The sequence below is a fragment of the Grampus griseus genome (genome assembly GCF_964374135.1).
Source record: "Grampus griseus genome assembly, chromosome: 5".
NCBI lineage: Eukaryota > Metazoa > Chordata > Mammalia > Artiodactyla > Delphinidae > Grampus > Grampus griseus.
In genome coordinates this window covers 134,231,352-134,252,260 of record NC_138998.1, presented here as the reverse complement: position 1 = coordinate 134,252,260, position 20,909 = coordinate 134,231,352, and positions in this window count along the sequence as shown.

Genomic DNA, 20,909 nt, shown 5'->3' with positions numbered 1-20,909 from the left:
TCTCTATGTCTGTGAGTCTGTTTCTGTTTCATAGGTAAGTTCATTTGTGTCATATTTTAGATTCCACATATAAATCATGTCATATGCTATTTGTCTTTCTCTTTATGACTTACTTAGTATGATCATCTCTAGTTTACAATATGGCTTTTGCATCTGGTTTCTTTGACTTAGCATAGTGTTTCCAATGTTCATCCATGTTGCATGTTGCAGCAGACATTAGTACTTCCTTTTTTTAAAATGATATTCTTTTTATTTTATTTATTTATTTTTTTTCCTGTACGTGGGCCTCTCACTGTTGTGGCCTCTCCTGTTGTGGAGCAACAGGCTCCGGATGCGCAGGCTCAGCGGCCATGGCTCATGGGCGCAGCTGCTCTGCTGCATGTGGGATTTTCCCGGACCGGGGCACGAACCCGTGTCCCCTGCATCGGCAGGCGGACTCTCAACCACTGAGCCACCAGGGAAGCCCTAAAATGATATTCTTAAATTAACTTTTTTTTCTTTAATGAGTATAATTATGTTGCTTCAGTGTTCAGAGGATGGAAGACTCCTACGTGAGGACATTTTCTCATCATTCACATGACCAGGTACAGCACTGGGCAGTATTTGATTTTACTCGATACTTGAGCTATCATAATCCGTTCGTGCATGGCCCTCTCCCATTTTACTTATTCATTTATTAATGATACGTTACAGGCATCAGTCGTCTGCACAAGAACTAGAATACTGCCAATAATGTTCATTGACATCCGTCCTCCCCCCTCCTCCTGAGAAGTCAACACTAACTGGCATTGGGATTTTATAATGCTGCTCCTTCCTTGTTTCATTACTACAGTTTCATTACTACGATGTTTGACACGGCCTCCATACCTGTGGGTTCCGCACCTGCAGATTCAACAAACCGCGGATAGAAAATATTCTTCAGTTAACTTTTTAGTTGAAGCACATTCTATTGCTGACTCAGGACTCATGAGCCCTGTGTTCTCTGCAAATCTCTATCTTTCTAGTCTATTTCTTTCCAAAGCATAGCTTGGAATTTATCCTTGGGATCTTTCGTTTTGTTAATGAGGTGATGGTGATGATAATGATGAGGATGGTGATGATAACACACACCTTCTTTTGAGTATCTACCATGATGATGGTGGTACGCACCTTCTTTTGAGCATCTACCATGTAACCATAACAGTGCTGGGAACTTTACACACAGTGTCAAACTAAGCCACAGAGAAGTCATGTTAATGAGAATTTCATACTCATGTGGCAAAAGGGGAAGCTGAGGTGTGGATGAGTTAAGACCTCATCTGCGATTGAGAAGCAGAGTTGGATTTGTGCCCAGGACCTTCTGTTTCACAGCCCACCTCCTCCCAGGCTCTTGACTTTTCTTGCTTTTTTCAAGCTGCTCCAGGTCATAGAATAAACTAAGAGGAACCTAGTTTACCATCTGGTCTGAAGCCCTTGGGAAGTGGGCTGAGTCAGGTTCTCCAGTGGATCACAGTGACGTTGGAACTATCAATAACTTTGATGACTTGATGCTTTATGAGGACACTGTCCATAGTCCAGCTGTCTGGTTTCTTCCTTGCACTAGGTCCTCCCCTGAGCATTCTTGCCTCTACGCATTCTGCGCATTCTTTCTCCTGCCCTTACAGTCCGATCTGTCTTCCTTGCAAAGACAAGCTGAATCCAGTTCCCTCTGTAAAGCTGTCTCCTTCTACTTTAACCAATTCTCATCTCCTTTCTCATGACTCTGATAATGTCCTTATCATACACGATCAGATGACTAATATGGTTTTGTGTGCCCATCTTGCCTCCCCAGGAGACGAAATGCTACTTCAGATCTTAGCCTTCACTAACAAGTCTTCAGTAGATCCCTCACTCTCCCCGCTCCCCAATCCAGCTTTTAGTTCAAGTTTAGACATAGAATTATACTTTGACATACTTATTGGGAATAACTGGTCAAATAGTAGAATTCTAGCCCATACTCTCTCCTCTGTACCAAAGTAGACCAAAGACAGGAATTTAAATACGCAAAGATACAAACATAATGTGGGTTTGGAGAGGAGCTATACTAGAATGAATCTTAGAGAAAGTAGTTTTGGGGACTCAGGAGAAGATTGTTTGATGGTTAGTGTTGAGGATGATCTGCGATGTTTGACACGGCCTCTTAGCAGGCAGTTGGGGGCAGATACCTGGGGCAGGTACATGCTATTGTGTCTTTATTGGGAACCTCTGTTTTCTTGCTAAAATAATTGGACATATATATTGTGTTCCTCCAAACACAGTTTGGGGGATGTTGGTTTAAAGTCGTGTAACCCGATTGCTTCTTTTTTTTTTTATAAAATTTTTTTTATTGAAGTACAATTGATTTACAGTTCTGTGCCAATCTCTGTTGCACAACAAAGTAACTCAGTTATACACTCCAACCTGATTGCTTCTGAAGCATGAATTTAGTACTGGAGCTATACTCCTCTAAAGTAGAAGCCTTTCCTGTTTTGGTTAATTTGATATTTATGGAGGAAGCTCATTAACTCTTTGAGGACTTAAGGAGATATTCTATTTGGGTTGGGCATGGACAGATGCCACCAAAACCTCAGTGGCTTAACACAGTAAGAGTTTATTATTATTCCACATGGCTTTGTGGAAGGGCAGTGGGGCTCTGCTCCAAACAGGCATTCCACACCCTCAGTAGTGGTCTTAAAAAGTCCCCTCCCCACCGACTCCAGCCATGCACACACGTTCTTTGACACTCCTCTGATGGAGAGATGGTATCTGTGTCCCCTCTCCTTGAACCTGGGCCAGCTTATTGATACTTCAGCTAATAGCGTATACCTGATGTAATATGTGTGCCTTCCAAGCTGGCTTCAAAAGACCATGTAGTTTCTGCCTTCTTTGCTGGAGCCCTGGGCCACCATGTATGAAATCTGACTGCCTTGATGTTGCCGTTTGTGAGCAAGTCCCCACCACTTAGAGAGTCTACAGTGGGCACTCAAGGTGGCACTCAAGGTGGCAGTCTTAGCCTTTGAATCATCACCAGATATGTGAATGAACAAGCCTTCAGATGATTCTAGACATTAGCCATTGACTTCCCAACCTCAGATATAATGGAGCATTGACAAGTCATCCTCTTTTTACCCTGTTCAAATTCTTGACCCACAGCATCCATGAATGTAAATCAATGCTTTTTTTAAGCTGCTCAGCTCTTCTGCAGCATGGTAACTAGAATACCACCTATGACACCATCACAAGGGGCTCAGGACTTACCTTGATAGTGTAAGAGATGACAGGAGAGCTGAGCAACAGCAGTGACATGTTTTAGCCTGGAAGTGACATGCCTCATATTTCATTAGCCATGACTAGTGACATGACCAAACTTAATTCCAAGGATATGGAGAAGTGTAATGAAGATGTCACTAGAAATAGACAAGAACTAGAAATTGGTGAACATCAGTAACATCCACCTCCATAGCTGATAACCTCATGCCTCCTGCTATGGACTGATTGTGTGCCCCCCACATTCATATGTTGAAGCCCTAACCTCCAACGTGATGGTATTCAGAGGTGGGGGCTTTGGGAGGTCATTAGGTTTAGATGAGGTCATGAGGACGGGGCCTTTATGGTAGGATTAGTGACCTTATTAAAAGAGACTCTAAAGAACTTGCTTTCTCCCTTTCTCCTTCTCTCCCTCTCTCTCTCCCTGCCCTGTGAGGACACAGCAGGAAGGCAGCTGTCTACAATCCAGGAACAGAGCTCCCACCAGAAATTGACCATGCTGGCTCCTTGATCTTGGACTTCTAGACTCAAGAGCTGTGAGAAAATAAAGTTTTATTGTTCAAGCCACTCACTCTAGGTATTTTGTTATGGCACTGAAGCTGACTAAGACATTCCCACACTGCAGATATATTCAAAGACTTATTTCCTAAGTACCCAAGCTGCACAGTGAGTTTGCTGGAGTTTTACACAGCAAAACTATAGACCTCTATATGGTTTATGCTTCCTGCTCGTGACACTGTTTTATCTGAGGGATGTGCACTCCATGCCACGGCACATGTGTTTACAGGTAGGACTCAAATACACAGTTCACATTTCTCTGACTTCCTATGTACATTGATGTGCTTGATGAGTTTAGAGAGTCCTAACATTTTGGCAAGTGACGTGATTTCAACAGATCGATAAATTATGATTTGCGTGCAGCAACTGTCAGCACACAAGAACACCATGACATTCTTCTGTGAGAAGCAGAGTCATGCTCAGCTCCTTCTGGAGGCAGGAACATCTCTACCTACATTCCATTCCCATCCAGTCTCATCGGTCACATCCCTCTAGGCAAAAGAAAAAAAATGCTTTGTGTGCTTAGATAAACCAGGTGAATTTGGGACGCTCGCAATAGTCACCATCAGTGCTGATTGGCCTTGTGAGTCATCGTTAACGTATGATATTTCAAAGGGAAAAAAATCACATTAAAAATGACCCAGCAAGTGGTGAATTGTACCAAACTATAATTTCGGGTACTTGTGATTCACCAGTGATTTCCTGTGTTTGGAACAATGTTATAAATTTCTCAGAGGCTAACGGATGATTAGGAAAGGATTTGCTGTGCTTTGTTTTATTGTAGATAACAGGCCACAGAAATATGATTTTAGTGGGTACTAATGGACTGAGTCCCTTCAAAGGATTAATAAGATTGTTGCCTTTTGGATTGTCTTTAGACGACTGAGATGCTGAGTGCCATTTTTAAAGGAGGAACTCTTCACTTACAACAGCATTTTATTTTGACGACCAGGTGAATCCTGGGGAGGTCTGTCTGGAGCATCACACGGCGCACACAAGCCGACGTTCTCTCCCCGCTCTGCCTACCAGAGCTCTGTTACCAAAATCAACGATTAATGGTTGAAAGAGTCTGAAAAATGGCTATCCCTTTGACCTTTCTAAGGTTTGTCATTTAGTTGACATACCCATTACCTCAAAAATCAAATGTGTTTGTCTAAACATTATTCTGATGTTTACTTTGGGCACTAAAGGGCAGACAGCTGACCACGGACCCGCTGACAGTGATCAATTCAGCCCCGAATCTTGTCACTTTCCCTGTTTATTCTGCTATCAATCTCCCCTTTGCCTGCCACGTGGCCACTTTCTGCTGCTCAGGCGCTTTTAAAACTAACAATAATCCAATTTAGAATTGATCAATGAAAATGTGTAGTCAGTAAGCAAAATGACAAAGTCTGCATGTAACCGCTGGCCACAGTCAGGAGTTTATTTATTTTTTTATTTTTTATTTTTGCGGTACGTGGGCCTCTCCCGTTGCGGAGCACAGGCTCCGGACGCGCAGGCTCAGCGGCCATGGCTCACGGGCCCAGCCCCTCCGCGGCATGTGGGATCCTCCCGGACTGGGGCAGGAACCCGTGTCCCCTGCATCGGCAGACGGACTCTCAACCACTGCGCCACCAGGGAAGCCCAGGAGTTTATTTTATATGGATGGGGCTGAAGGCAAATTTTAATTAATTAATTAAATGGTAACAACATTTGAGCTTCTTCCCTGTTTTTTTTTTTTTTTTTCGAGTCAGATCCTCTAAGTTTTACTGTCTTAGAAATGGGGGAAGTGGGCCCGTTGACTCCCTGCTAGAACCAGTATGTTCTGGAACAGTGCTGCCCCGTGGGCCTTTCTGTGATGGTGGGAATGGTCTAGACCTGTGTTGTCCGAGGTGGCAGCCACCAGACACCTCTGGCTGAACTTGAACTATGGCTTGTGCAAAAGAGGAGCTGTATTTTAAGTTTTACTTAATTTTAATAAATTTAAAGTTAACGTTAAATGGCTTTATGTGGCTAGTGGCTACAATTCTGGATGGTGCAATTCCAGAATGTTGACATTTTTTATGATGAGATGAGGTCTGCTGATGTGGTTTGGATGTCATACTGTCTAGACACTGTGTATCAGGAGGTCACAGTTTCTGGCCTGATCCAACACGGCTACAAACCAGGCAAGAGAAGTTCAGGGAGATATTCAAGTCTTCCTTGTGTCCTAAAGGCAACGTCATGTTTGACCAGGGCTCCTTGCCTGGTCCATGGGAGCAGGGCTCCCAAGAGGGCCTGGAAGCTGCTCTGCATGGCTGGCTACTCCCCAGCAGAGGGGAGAGCTCCAGCAAGAGAAGGTGCAGGACTGGTGCAGGAAGGCTCCTAAAAGTCCCCCAAGGCAAGCCCCGTTCTCAGCGGCATCCCAGGTCTGGTGTCCGAGACAGAAGGGTGCATTTCGTTCCCAGTGCCAAGTGGCTCCTGGGTTCTGGATGTGACCAGGGAGCCACTGTTTTCTGGCTCCCAGATTGTCTGGGCTCTTGGGCCTGCATCCCTTCTTTCCCTCAACCTCAAACTCCATTTTTGCCAAATCCAACAGTGGGGAGTCATTTGATGAATTTATTAGAGCAATTTGAAAAATCATTTCTTAAAATTATCTGCAAATGTTACGTTCAATGAGCAAACAGTTTAAAAACTAATTGCTAATGAGATTAGAAGAACATATAATATTGGGGGGTCTTTTTAAAAACATGAAATCAACTTAGCTTTTATCTCTAGGCAGATATATATCAAAACCTAAATTAGAATTTTTAAAAAACTGTATCACTTATTTGAATTTCAGAGCTTATGGGAGAAGTTATGAGCAAGTAGAAACACTTTATGAGGGTTATGGGGTGATCAATGGAGATTTAAAATGCTTTACCAGGTCTTCCCTGGTGGCGCAGTGGTTGAAAGTCTGCCTGCCGATGCAGGGGACGCGGGTTCGTGCCCCGGTCCGGGAAGATCCCACATGCCGCAAAGCGGCTGGGCCCGTGAGCCATGGCCGCTGAGCCTGCGTGTCCGGAGCCTGCGCGTCCGGAGCCTGTACTCTGCAACGGGAGAGGCCACAACAGTGAGAGGACCGTGTACCGGTAAAAAAAAAAAACACAATAATATAAAATAAAATAAAATGCTGTACCAGATAACTATTGTCTTAGAAGGAAAGTGGTCTGGGTATTCTCTTGAAGGAGATTCTAAATTTGTAATTCTTGTGTTATTTACGTACTGACAACAAAAAAAATTAAAAACAAAAGCCAGTTTTTATTTTAAAAAAATGGAAAAAATTTATTTCCTGAAAATTTTCAGTAGGAAAAAAGTTTAATTGGGGGCATTTAAAAATTAGTTTTTAATGAAGCTTTATGTGACAAACTGTAAGAGTTTGACAATGACAACAAAAGGATATCTTATAATTAAAACAAACAAATATCTGTCCATCTATTATCTATCTATTTCATCCATGGTTTCACTATCCAAAGACAGACACTGTGAATATTTTTTTGTATTTATATCTAATCTTTATTCTATTTGTTTTCATTCTAAACGGAAAGATCATGTATATACTATTTCTATCCTACTCTTTTTTCATTTAACATTGTAATGCTTATATTTTTCATAGATTGCATATTCTTTAAAAATATAATTTTTAAAAGTTACATTATAATTAATGAAGTGAATATACACAATTTATGTAAAAACTGTGTTTGTATCTGGTATTTAGATTACTTCTGATTTTTTTTCTTTTCCTTTTATAAATAGTGCTTCTGAATATTGAGAATTATTTTCTTAGGCTCTATTCTCAAAAGTGGACTTACTGAGTTAGAGTATAAACATTGCAAGGCTCTTTGCCAAATTGCTTTCCAAAAGGATTATACCAAAATATCAGCAATATTCGAGAGTACCTTTTTCACAGTCCCCTTATCAGCAGTGGAAATTATTATTTTTTAAAAAATCTTTGCTAATTTGATAGGGGTCAAAGGTTACTTCATTGTTGTTTTAATGCCCCATTCCTTGATTACTAGTGAAGGAAAACATTTTCCACACATTTGTTGATTAGTTATATTTCCTTTTTGGAAATTGCCTATTCACATCCTCTGTCAATTTATCCATTGGAGCTTCAGTATTTTAAAATTCAATTTGATTAAGCTTTTTATATATATAATGATATTAATACTTTGTTTAGATAGTATTTCCTGTGACTGTTTTTCCCCAAATATGATGTTTGCCTTTTAATTTTGTTCTATTTATTTATTTTGATTGAAGAGAAGCTTAAAATTTAAACTTAGTAACGTATAATAATGTTTTCATCTTACTTTTAGTAAATTGTACCTCCTCCAATGATGGTAAATTAAAAAAGTTTTTTCTTCTTGATTTCTTACGTATTGGTATTTTATATTTAATTTTAAAGTTCCCTTGGAATTTATATTGTTTGGTGAATGATTTTAGGTGAGAATCTAAATAGATTTTTTTCGTCAAATAATCAATTGTTCCAGGGGGATTTATTTATGAAATGACTTACCCCTTTCTCATTTATTTAAAATATTTCTTTTACCATACATGTTAAATATATATGCAATAAGATAGCCAGTTCCTTGACTATTGTGTTCTGTAGATTTCCAGAATTTCAATATTTTATATACTATCGATTTATACCCTTGGTCACAATTGATACCATTGATATCAATTTATACCATTGGCTGACAGGTCCAGAATACTCCCGGTCATTCTTTTTCAAAAAACTGTTTTGGTTTATTTTACTGTGTGCGTGTATGTATATGTGCACATCACAGGAAGAATGAGTATCGATTATTGACTTTTTTACTGACATATTTTGAGTTTTACTTTTTCCAAAGTCTTCCCATCTCTCAAGACCAGGTCAAATCCTACAGCCCACAGGGCCTTTCCTGACCCATCTTAGTGGGAAGGACTTATTTCCTCTCTTACTTCTGTATGTCTTCACCTGTCCTTCTCTTACAGCATCTTTATGTGCTGCCTTGTATTATAATTATTTGTGGACAGATCTTACTTTCATCTAGTTATATGTCTGTACGGGCTGAATAATGGCCCCTAAAGATGTACACGTCCTAATCTCCAGAACCTGTGAATGTCGTCCTCCATGGCAAGAAGGACTTTGTAGATGTGATTAAGTTAAGGACCTGGAGATTCAGAGGTTATCCTGAATTATCCAGGTGGCCCCAAATGTAAACCTAAGGGGGAGGCAGAAGGGGACTTGACCACCGTGGAGGAGGATGTGATGAGACCACAGAGGCAGAGGTTGGAGTGATGCTGTCAGGAGCCACCAGCAGCTGGAAGAGACAAGGGACAGCTTATCCCCTGGAGACTCCAGAAGGAACTGGCCCTGCTGACACCTTGATTTTAGTCCCTTAAGACTCATTCTGGATGTCTGACCTCCAGAACTGTTAGACAATAAATCTGTGGACTGTTTTTGCTATCAGTTTTTGAGCCTCTAAGTTTGTGGTAATTTGTCAAGAACCCAGTTGCAAGTGAATACTGCTATTCCCCACATCCTAAAGGCAATAATAGACTCACCCAGGGCACTGTTCAAGTGGACGAATTGTCCCCTGTGGGGGGATCAGAGCTGGAGGTGTCCAAGCCTTACCTGAGGAACGATGCTTAGAGAGTGGATTCTGGTTGTGTTCTGCTTTTTCGAATTTGATCCAGCTCCGGGGCCAGGAGCGGCACTGACTGCACACGTGATCCTTCTTCTTCTGGGGCCATAGCTTCACATGCCAGTCTTGTTTCAAGTGAGATGCTGTTTAGCTCAGCATCTATCAGTCTCTGTGAACTGAGTTCAAAGTCACTGCGGCCATGAATTCTACTTTAAAGAAGTTATTTCCAGGGTTACTGATGAAAGCCACAAATTAAAAAGAAATGAGTTCAAGAGAGACGTTTGAATGACTAAATTGATATGTTTTCACAAACATTCCTACTTTCAGGTTTCTTATTGTATAAAGTGAATATGAACATATATTATTGGAGTTCGGCAATGGTATTGCTTTATACAGTACATATTTATTTAAACATAGGCTTTTTATTTTTTTATTGGAGTATACTTGCTTTACACTGTTGTGTCAGTTTTTGCTGTACAGCAAAGTGAATCAGCCACATGTATACATATATCCCCTCTTTTTTGGATTTCCTTCCCATTTGGGTCACCACAGAGCACCGAGTAGAGTTCCCTGTGCTATACAGTAGGTTCTCATTAGTTATCTATTTTATGTATAGTAGTCTATATATGCCAATCCCAAGCTCCCAATTCATCCCACCCAAACATATGCTTTTTTGAAAAAACTTGATTTAATTTTTCAGTGTCTTTGTGAGTAGGAGAAATATTATACACATTCTCCAGAAAAGAAAAGAGGACTAGCAAGGTGGACCATTTAGCCAACATTTTACCCTTTTATTTATTAAGATTTTGAGGGTCTGCAAAATGCTCGACATTGTGTTAAGTTTTTAGTGATTTGAAGTTGAGTGAAACACAGTGCTGACCTTGAAGGGTGTCGCCATCTAGGAAACAAACAATTACAGTACATTTGGAGAGGGACTCTGTTAGCTGGAGGGATCACGGAAGGATGTGTTGGGTTTCACTCCTGGTTGCACATTAGAATAACTCCTAGGAGTATAAAAAATAACTCAGCTGCAGACCTCACCCCAGATGATGTGAATCACAACCTTTGTGTCAGAAACTGGAATCCGTTGGGGAGACAGATAAGGAGGAGAAAGCTGTAACACAGAGGAAACTTCTTTAAGCTTTAAGGGGTTGGGATTAACATACGCACACTACTATGTATAAAATAGATAATCAACAAGGGCCTACTGTATAGCACAGGGAACTCTACTCAATACTCTGTAATAACATATATGGGAAAAGAAACTGAAAAATAATAGATATATGTATATATACAACTGAATCACTTTGCTGTACACCTGAAACTAACACAACATTGCAAATGAACTATACTCCAATATAAAATAGAAACTAAAAAAAGAAAATTAATATCCCAGCCCCCCCCCCCAAAAAAAACAAAACAGACTCACAGACATAGAAAACAAACATGTTTACCAAAGGGGAAAGGTTGGGGGGAGTGATAAATTAAGAGCTTGGGATTAGCAGATACACACTACTATATATAAAATAATCAACAAGGACCTACTGTATAGCATAGGGAACTCTACTCAATGTACTTTAATAACCTATATAGGAAAAGAATATGAAAAAGAATCGATATATGTATATGTATAGCTGAATCATTTTGCTGTACACCTGAAACTAATAAAACATTGTAATCAACTATACTCCAATATAAAATAAAAGTTTTTGACGTTTAAAAAAAATAAAAACTATTCAACTGCAGACCTCACCCCAGATGATGTGAATCACAATCTGTGTTGGAAGCTGGGATCAGCTGGGGAGACAGAGGAGGAGAAGCCTGTAACCCAGAGGAAACTTCATGTATACATAGGGCTTCAGGGGGCAGCAAGCAGGGTGCTGACTTAACATAGGGTGCATCGTCCCCGGGGTCCCCACTCTGGTGGGCTGCAGGGTTATTGGAAGGAACCCTGGAGAAGGGATTTGTGGAAGGGAGATGGGATTTGTGGAAGGTGTACCATTTGCTGAGTGCCCCTGTGTGCCATGCGCTGTGCTGGGCTTTTCACAAATACTCTTTTAGTTGTTGTAAGACTTTTTAGTTATGTGTCATTATCCCAATTTTACACATAAGGAGTCCAAGGCTTGGGTGATTGGGAAGCTTCCTCAGGATCACAGAGGTGGTAAGTGACAAAACAGGGAGCTGACTCCTGATGCAGTGTTGTTTCCATTTACTGTGCGCTTTGCATAATTGAGGCATGGCTAGAGGTAAATATGGTAAATAGTGGAAGAAATGCCCAGCTCCAGCTCTGGGGGCTCTACTAGGAACTTTGATCTTCAAGTTGAGTCTGTTTACCCGTTGGGGATGGGACAGAGGTGGGGAGTGGCATCCAGGAAACAGACAACCAGTGCACAGGCTCAAATGAATGAAGCAGAAACGGCCTTTGTAGAGGTATCCAAACAATCTGTTAAGCCTCAAGCGTGGAGTGATGTGAGGGGAAGAGAGGAGAAAAATCTGTTTTGTGAATTATTAATCCATGTGTTAATAACAGTGTGTTAAGACTCTAATTGACCTCACTTTGAAGAAATTCTCTGTATTGGAAACTATTGTATGCTACCACTTGTTGTAACAAAACTTTTGGGTAGAAATACTACATTTTGATATTCTAGCTAGTCAACGGAGTTTTTCCACACGACTTACTATGTAGGTTTTCCCTAGCTCATGTAGACTCGTGACTGGGTGATATCAGAATGAACCCTTCAGCTTAGAGACTTGTTCCTTTTAACTATTTTAGGGTAGATTAGGGGAAACTGCAAATATGATTACCTTGAGGGATGTTCTATTTAATTGCCTTTTTTTTTTTTTTTTTTTTGCGGTACGCGGGCCTCTCACCGTTGTGGCCTCTCCCGTTGCGGAGCACAGGCTCCGGACACACAGGCTCAGCGGCCATGGCTCACGGGCCCAGCCGCTCCGTGGCATGTGGGATCTTCCCGGACTGGGGCACGAACCCGTGTCCCCTGCATCGGCAGGCCGACTCTCAACCACTGCGCCACTAGGGAAGCCCCTAATTGCCATTTTCTTTGCCCAATTTCAATAGTTAGTCTGATGGGATGAAAGTCCTTGCAAAAGGAAAGTTTGTATAAATTAATATAAGGGAATTCTGTATTTATATGAATAAGTATTTTATTTTCTCATAGAAAAATATGAACAAATCTTAAACTCTCTCTGGTTCCAACCAGCTTTACCATTCAGAGACTCTATAGTCATTATTTTTTTACTATAATCCTTTGTTATTTTCAACTGACTTCCCTATATTTTGAACTCTTGAGTCCTTACTTTTCACCCTGAATTGTCAGTCTGGATGATATTTGACTTGTGGACTCTGGGTAGTAAACCAAACCTTAATTAATCTCAATACAATTGCCCTAAACTCCATTTTATTTTTTACTTTCTATTGTTGTTTCAGATAAAATCCTGCTATATTTATTTGATTCTTTCTTTTAAACTGAAGGAGCTGATTTACAATATTGTGTTAGTTTCAGGTGTACAGTAAAGTGATTCAGTCATACATATAGTTACATTCTTTTTCATATTTTTTCATATTTCATATTCTTATTCATTATAGGTTATTACAAGATGTTCAATATAGTTCTCTGTGCTATACAGTAGGACCTTATATTTAACTATTTTATATATGGTAGTTTGTATCTGCTAATCCCAAATCTACAGTTATTTTAAAATCCACACATATACACAAATCTCTAAGTACACACTTATATCCCACTCAGTGGAGGTCAGATTGTTGTTAGGATAATAACCTCTCATGGGGATACTCTCCCCCATGGCCTGGTCAATACATTTATACAATGTAATTAAACCATATCACTTCCGTGACAGGAAATTGATGACCTTTTAATTATTTCAAGATAACTGAATATGTAATCATTTTCTCCTTTAACTGGGAGAGAAGAGTATATTTTGAATAAATTGAAAGGACTACAAATACTTATTTTGTGTGTATGCTGTACGTTTGTGCTCTTTCCACAAGATATCATTTTGGAATGCTTTTCCCAGGATTTAGGAAAACAATTTAGAAAAGCCCATGTTAAAAATAGGAGGTACACTACCAAATGTAAAATAGGTAGCTAGTGGGAAGCAGCTGCATAGCACAGGGAGATCAGCTGGTGCTTTGTGACCACCTGGAGGGGTGGGATAGGGAGGGTGGGAGGGAGATGCAAGAGGGAGGAGATATGGGGACATATAATTGCTTTACAATGGTGTGTCAGTTTCTGCTTTATAACAAAGTGAATCAGTTATACAATATGTATAACTGATTCACTTTGTTATAAAGCAGAAACTGACACACCATTGTAAAGCAATTATACTCCAATAAAGATGTTGAAAAAAATAGGAGATTAATAATTTAGTCAACAGTGTTTAAAAGGTGCTTGATGATTATTGGAATTAAGAAAGATCTACCAATACTACCCTGAATTTTCATGTGGTGTATAAGCTCACAATAAATTTTAAGACTGTCTGGTGGGAAATATACGGTAAATAGCTCTTTAAAAAATTAGACTGAGGCCTGCTCATAACATCAGAGTTGGCTAATTCCCATGGGGAAGATTGAGTTACCACACACTTTTATTGTGGGACATTTTGGGTGACAGAGTGCGATGGACAATTATAGGGTCCGTATTATCCAAATCAAAAGCCAAAGCCCAACCTGTGATAGGTGTGCAGGTTTCTATGGGGATAATGGACCCTAATACTTCAAATCACAATTATTTCACACATTGGGACGACATAGCTTTGATATTTTTAGTATAGCAGATTTTCCCCATTAAAAAAATATATTTTATAATTCCCTTGAATAAAAAAATTCTCAACCTCTACACTATGTGTATAGGTGACTAAAAAAAACCAAAAAAAACAACAAAGAAACCCAACCTATCCCAACGGGGCATTGTCTTTCCAATCCAGTACAATAAAACTTCTTTGTCTCTCCTCATAGGCCAGAAATGTGGAAAACACCCTTTCTCACCATCTTCCATTAAGAGAAAAGAGAATTTGTGTTACTACTTGAAAAATCAACTGCTTAATCTTCGAATGAAATACCAGTCAGTAAAATTAATGGAGAGTGGGACAATTTCACTAGAAACACCCCACGGTGAGTGCTTTTGATTTATAGTTGGACGTATTAACCGTATAAATTATACCTAGAAGCAGCTCTTTACTAGATATATTTTATAACTAAATTAATATAGTGACTTCCACATGTTACACTTAAAATTTTCCTTTCTTTAAAAATTATGGCAGTCGCGGTCTGAAACATGTCATCAGTCAGGACTTTTCTTTAATAAACAATTTGGAATCTTATAGATCTTTTTCCTTAATTTTGAAGAGACCATTAAGGATAGTGTTAAGACGGTGTGACACAACTCCCTGATTTTTTATGATGATGACTATATTTGGAGTATAAATCCTTGGTGAAAAAAATACAGGCAGGTTGCTATTAAACTCCTCACGAACTGGTTGGGTGAAGACAGAGTGGTAACTAGTAAACAAACCCTCTGCCTCTTTAAATTCCACAATCAGAACATAAGGTTCTTGAGGACAGGGGCAGATCAGGGTTTTTTAAAAAAAAATTACTATTAGAGCAACAATGACCAGCACCTAGTACATATATAGGAGGCCCTTGATTAAAATACTCTTACTTTGTCAATAAACCTTTCTTGAAAGTATGACACTATGCCAGGGCCTGGGAATTCAAAATCGACAAAACAAGGACTTCTGTTTTTATGAAGCCAAAAGTTGAGTAGAGGAGATATCTATTATCTAAGGACATATGCATAAGAATATTTATACACTGGAAAACAGGAGAGGAAAAGGTAAGTAGTCACCTGGAAGTGATATTTGAGTTGGGTCTTGAATATGTGCATAGATATTTATAAACAAACAGCAAAACCGTTGAGGTTTATTCACACTTTTCTGGCTTCCTCCCTTGAACCGGTTTGTTTTATGAACCAAGAAACTTTGATGCTAATGAATTTCTCCATTTTATTCCAGTCACCCACATTTTAATGGCAGACTCCTTTTTTTTTTTTTGTCATGAAAATAGCTGCAGTAGTTTAAACTTTACCGGAATTAAAATGTTAGTGAAATAAGCACAGAGGTCTTCTTTGAACTTTCCGTTGTTTGTAGCTTTTAAGTGGTCAATGCAGAGGAGTAATGTTAAGAAACATGAATGAGTCGGAACGCTGGTTAAAATGGATTGAAACATCATTTTATTCTGAGCTGTAAATTTCTTGATGAAAAAAATTATTTTAACTGACCTTATTTCCTATGTATATATATCAAATGACACCTGAATCATGTTAAGGCCTTAACCTTTTCCCATTTCCTGTTGTAAAACTGCCTGAATCTGACATCTTTTTAAGTGGAGTTAAAACTGTTTTCACTTATGATGTCAGAATTCAGATAATGCCCAAATTGATGCTTAGCGATCTGTGTTTTAAACATCTCATTTTCTAAGATGTCTTCTCTTATTTTAAGGAAGAATAGAATTGCATGTTTGGGTCTCTCTAGAATTAAAACTAGTCACTGATTACAATATTCCCTGTCGATTATTTGAAGCCTATAGTCTAGGTGACACAAGAGGCAAATTCATTGTAAGCCTTCGGCCAGATACTGAGTCTCAATTCAAGAGCTGGGGCAGTACAGAGTGTAGATGGTGTTTATGCTCCAACACTGGGTGCTCAGGGCTCCCTACGGACTCGCCTCCCCACCATCCCCTAAATGACCTTGGCTCTAAGGGATAGGGTCTCCTCACTATTTTCCCAAACTATTTTCTCAAATACCTGCCATGGCTTGTGGCATATTCTTGTGTCCATTTATTAATTCTTCATTCAAACAATGATGATGAGCCCCTATTGTGTGTCAAGTACTCTCTTAGGCTAAAGCAGTGAAAATCAGATGGATTTCTGGCTTTCGAGGAAGCAGACTTAGGAAAGTAAACCAAGAAGAGACAAAGAAAATTTCAGATTGCAATAAGTACAATGGAATAACAAGATAAAATAAAATAAAATAAAGTAAAATAAAATAAAATAAATATAGCAATGTATTGATAATAAAGAAAGGGGGCAGCCGGAGAGGGGTTTACTTTAGACCACATGGCCAGGGAAGGCTTGCCTGAGATGGTGATAATGGAACCAGCAGGGTTCTGGGGAAGGAGAATTCTGGGTGGGGGGAATCATGGGAGCAAAAACCCTAAGGCTTGTAGAGGAAAAGGAAGAAGTCCAGTGCCACTGAAACCTGAAAAGAGAGGGACCAGTAATGCAAGGGGAAGTGGACGAGGGCCGGTTCTCGTGAATAACTCTAATTTTATATATTTTAAAATAAGAGGTTTTATTATTGCTTAGTTCTGGCAAGGTCAACTGATTAAGAGACTATTACCATTGTAAAGACAGGTTGTTATACTCAAGGATGCAAGCAGAAGGAACATGGCCCGACTTCTTGCCACAATGGACAAAAGAATGGGTGAGGCAGGGTAAACAGGTTTAAGATTGATTACTTTGAATAATTTCAGGAGGCTCTGGGGCATAGGAGCTGTCCTTAGGTGTTTGGAATGTGACCCTGGAGCGATTGGGGCAGGTGAATAGTGTCCTGATATGTGAAAGCCTGATAAAGAAGGAGTTAGGTGTGTGGGCTCTGGGTTGGTTTACATTTGAAAGGCACCCTCAGGGATGAGTTGTTTACTATCTTTGGGAATTAGCTAACCCTGTGGGGTGGGGCAGTCCCTCTAGGAGCAGCAAGACCTCCTAATGTCAAAGCATCAGAAAATAAGAGACACGGCTAATACATACAAAATGTATACGAGCGTATTGAAAAAGTTTATGAAACTAGCATAAGCTTGAGCAAACCTCACAGGAATGGGGATGAAAAATGACAATGCAAATGTACTCACGAACATAGATGCTAAAATCATAATAACATATCATTTGTGAATTATGAAAGTTTTGTTTCTTTCATAACAGTCTTTATGCATTTAGCTTATATTTCCTTGTACTTGCTAGAATTTCCACTAAAATTTTGATAGAAATTATAACATGCATTTGATTCTTGTTCCTGACTCCCAAGGAGAGTTTTTAACTTTCATCATAAAGTATATTTGCTATGAATTTTCTTTGCAGGTTATGAAAGTCCCTTCGTATTCCTAGTTTGTTAAAGCTTTGTGGGTTTTTTTCACATAAATGAGCATTGAAATTTATCTAATCATTTTTTCTGCATCTATTGGAAGGACCATATGATGATTTCATGTTTAATCTGTTAATGCAGTTAATTATATGAATTTTCTAATATTAATCCAACTTTGCCTTCCTGGGATAAACCCAAATTTACCATAATGTATTTTCCATTTCTATACATTACTAAATTTAGTTTGCAAATAGTTTGTTCAGGATTTTGTACCTGATAAGTGAATTTGATGTATAATTTCTTTATTTTGTAATGCCCTTGAAGATTTTGATACCATGATTAAGCTGGACTTTTTCTGTTCTCTGAAAGGTTTTGTGTATGATGGATGTCATTTCTTCCTTACATATTTAAAAGAGATCACAGGTGCAGCCATCTGGACCTAGAATTTTCTTTGTGGAAATATTTTTATTTACAGATTCAATTTCTTAGATAAATATAGAGCTATTCATATTTTCTCTTTCTTTTTGTGTCAGCTTTGGTAAGACGTGATTGTCAAGGAATGTGTTCATTTCATATAAATTGTCAAGCTTACTGTCATAAAGTTTCTCATAGTATCTTTTAACCATATTTTTAATGTCTGTTTCTTGAAGGATGAGATGAATGTTCCAGATAAACCACATGCAAAGTCCTGGTGGTAAAAGAAGTACAGCATTTGGGGAAAGCAAATCTATCATATAAATCTAAACACAGCACCAGAGTGGGTATTTTGAGATATTTTTAATAATTAGGGAAGAATAACGACAAAAATCATGGTCTTTGCCTGAAAAGAATTTGTAGTCAGCTTACATTGAGACATGGCTTATATACATTCACATTTCAAGAGGGCACATATGAGACTGTACGTATGTATGTCAAGTGCTTTGCAGTGGATTTCAGATTGCGTACAAAAGTGCCAAAGGAAATGCCAAATAAGGGGGAAATGAGTTAATATTTTTAGGTTGTTTAGAATATGATCACCTATGTTTTATGCATGTTTAGGTCAAATATATCCTTTGTAAAATATAAGCAATGTCTGCCTCTCCTAAGAAAATTGGATTTAAACTTGTACCCAGAAGCCTGTATGTGCATGCCACTCCTTGGTGTGTTTTCTTTTGGCCAGTGGGCACCTGGATCTCTTTTTATTTTTTCAAAACATTTTTTCTTCCTCTCTGAAACACTAAGCTAATAGTTTAGTAATGTAATAAAACCCAAAACAATTTTCACCTGCATCTTTGGCATAAATCAATTAAATTAGGCACAAATATTGGTGTTTTAGAGATGAAAAAGAATTACCCAGTAGTGCTGATATGTGGGTACTGGTAATCTAATGAATAACATACATTTCCTTTCAGCTTACTAGCTGAAAGGAAATGATTTATTTTACAGAAATAAGTTAGCCTCAGTGTCCTGAGCATTGAATCTCATGTCTGGATCTTACATCTAGAATTAAAATAGAAAGTTTAACATTTTTTTAACTTATAAATTTTTTTTTATAGTCATAGAAAGCTAGGCATCACAGCCTCTAAAGTATGGAAAGGTGCAAGAGTATTTCTGAACTTTTCTTACCTTACAAAGATCGTCAGGATGGTGTCCCCCTTGCTGTTTTCTTTTTTTGTTTTTTTTGGTTTTTTTGGGAAGAGCCTTGTGTTGTCAGAGATAAGCAAAGCAAAGTTGTTGATTAGAGTATGGAGAAGTTCTCTTTGGGAAGTACACTCTGTTTTATAAGTAAGGCTGGTCAGACAGAAATTAGAAGGAAGGCAAGTCATTTCTTTTCTTTTTGACTCTGCATCATTGGTCTGTGTCCTGGGTGCCATCATTAGTGGCCTTCCTTGGCCCTCAAAGTGCTGAGGGATAATAACAATGAACATGGAATAAATAATCATTCAAAGATGAAAGCAAATAAAAACAATTTAATACAAATGCTAGATGAATTTACTGCTCAGAGATCCTCACTAAAATAACTCTTAATGAATGTACTTGGGGAAAAGAAAATCGAACCCAATAGGAAGGTGTGGACTCCTAGAGAGGCCTGTAGATGGGGCTGGAAGAGGTATAGAAAGATCTTTAAGGGACGTCCCATCTGGCATTTCATCTTGATCTTTATAACAATGGCTATTGGGAGCATTTAAGCATGGAGAGACAGCTCCACTACCTGCTGAATAGTGGTTGGAAGGCAGCAAGATAGGAAGCAAAAAGATGAGTTAAGAGGATGTAGAGGATTTTCATACAGGAAGTGATGAGGACATCCACCAGGTAGTGGAAATGGGTTTTAGCACTGTGGAAACAGAAAAGAAGAACCTACAAGTATGTCAGGGTGACTGGGTATGAGCCATGAAGCTATGACAGTAGTTAAGGATGACTCAAGTCTTCCCCTTAAGTTGTTGTTGGTGCCATTGGCTGGGGGAAAGAAGGGTTTGTAGGAAGCAGTTTGGGTTTGAATACTGAGAGGCTTACAAGGCATCTAAGTGGAGATGGGCCTCTTCAAACCCCAATATTGTGGTGTTATTACATGTTTTAGAATTTTTTCAATCTGATGGTTTTATGATATTCTCTCTCTGTCTCTCTCTTCCTCCCCCAACCATTAAATTGTATTCCTCTGATTGCTAGTGAAGCCCAGAACTTTTCATTGGTTTATTAATCATTCTGGTTTACTCTTCTGTCAGCTGCCTGTGAGCTGTCTTTAGCAGACGTAATAACCAACATTTCCCTCCTTTCTTTCTTATTAAAAGTGTCCTGATTTGGTTGAGGTGTGAGGTGGCAATGTCCCAAGAAATGAGGGCAGGTCTTCCCTAAGCTCCTACAGATAAGCAATGATCTGTCCCATTTCTGGCCAATAGGACCTACAGGAAAATCTCCTTTGCAGGTATTTGTGCTGTCTTTTCCAGTATTTGGCTTATAGATTTCACTCTGTTTATGGTGTCATACAAAGGTTTTTAATTTTAATGTAGCAAAAAATGTATCATTCCTTCTTTCCTTGTCATCTTTTGTCTTGGTTTAGAAGTGATTCTCTATCCTGAGGTTCTAAAACTATTCTCTATTTTTTCTTCCATAAATGTTAGGTTAAAAAAATCTTTAGATTTTAAATACATCTGGAATTTATTTTTGAATCTGGCATGAGGCAAAGATGTTTTTACGAATGTGTAGTCAGTCAGCCCAGAACATTTTTTGAATAGTTCATTCTTTCTTTCTGGTTTATATTAGCACCTCTCTCATATATGAAGTGCACATGGATATGTTGGTCTGTTGTAA